This window comes from Sinocyclocheilus rhinocerous, unplaced genomic scaffold (genome assembly GCF_001515625.1).
Source record: "Sinocyclocheilus rhinocerous isolate Xijiao unplaced genomic scaffold, SAMN03320098_v1.1 scaffold25976, whole genome shotgun sequence".
Taxonomy (NCBI): Eukaryota; Metazoa; Chordata; class Actinopteri; order Cypriniformes; family Cyprinidae; genus Sinocyclocheilus; species Sinocyclocheilus rhinocerous.
The window spans coordinates 1-649 of NW_015668482.1; the positions used below are offsets into that span (position 1 = coordinate 1).

Sequence of the window (649 nt, forward strand, 5' to 3'; positions counted from 1 at the left end):
GCTTCAGTCTCTTCGGGGGTGTGGGTTAGAATCCCACCGTTGCCAAGGCATCCTTTTTGGAAGACTCTTGTGACTGCGATGGCCTAGCAGAGAGCTTTCCTTGGCCGCACTCGATGGGTTTCGCGAAGAAGCTCCACGGCTGCCGTTGCCTCTATTTCTGGAGGGTGGAAGGGCCGAAAAGGGTCCACGAAGCACTGTTGTCTGGGGTAGTGTGGCCGAGTGGTTTAAGGTGCTGGATTTAGGCTTCTGTCTCTCCGGGGGTGTGGGTTCAAATCCCACTGCTGCCAGCAGTGGTTTTAACCAATGGCAGGAGGCCCTGCGTGTACTCGATAAAGGTTTGAAAATATTGTGAGAGCACGCTTTCCCTGACAGCAGCCAGGCCCGCCAGGGACATGCGAGTCAATAAAGATGCCAGCAACACAGCCGAAGGCGCTGGATTAAGGCTCCAGTCTCTTCGGGGGTGTGGGTTTGAATCCCACCGCTGCCAGGGAAGCCTTTTGGCTGTTGTGGCTGCTGTGCTTGAGCGAAGTGAAGCTGTGTGCACATCCAAATTCAGGCACTTTTGCTTTCCCTGCTTTTTAGCCAAATCAGTGCTGGAAACCTATCCCAGCCTCTGCTCCTTTCTAACAGAGGCACCCTGTTGAAGCAG

General features: G+C 54.5%; 1 non-coding gene across 1 annotated transcript; it reads left to right on the forward strand.

The window, feature by feature from the left end:
• Window positions 1-205: 205 nt before the first annotated feature.
• Window positions 206-287, forward strand: trnal-uag (transfer RNA leucine (anticodon UAG)). Its single transcript is given in 2 exon segments — window positions 206-243; window positions 253-287. It is a non-coding gene; the product is annotated as a tRNA-Leu (tRNA).
• The last annotated feature ends 362 nt before the right edge of the window (window positions 288-649 follow it).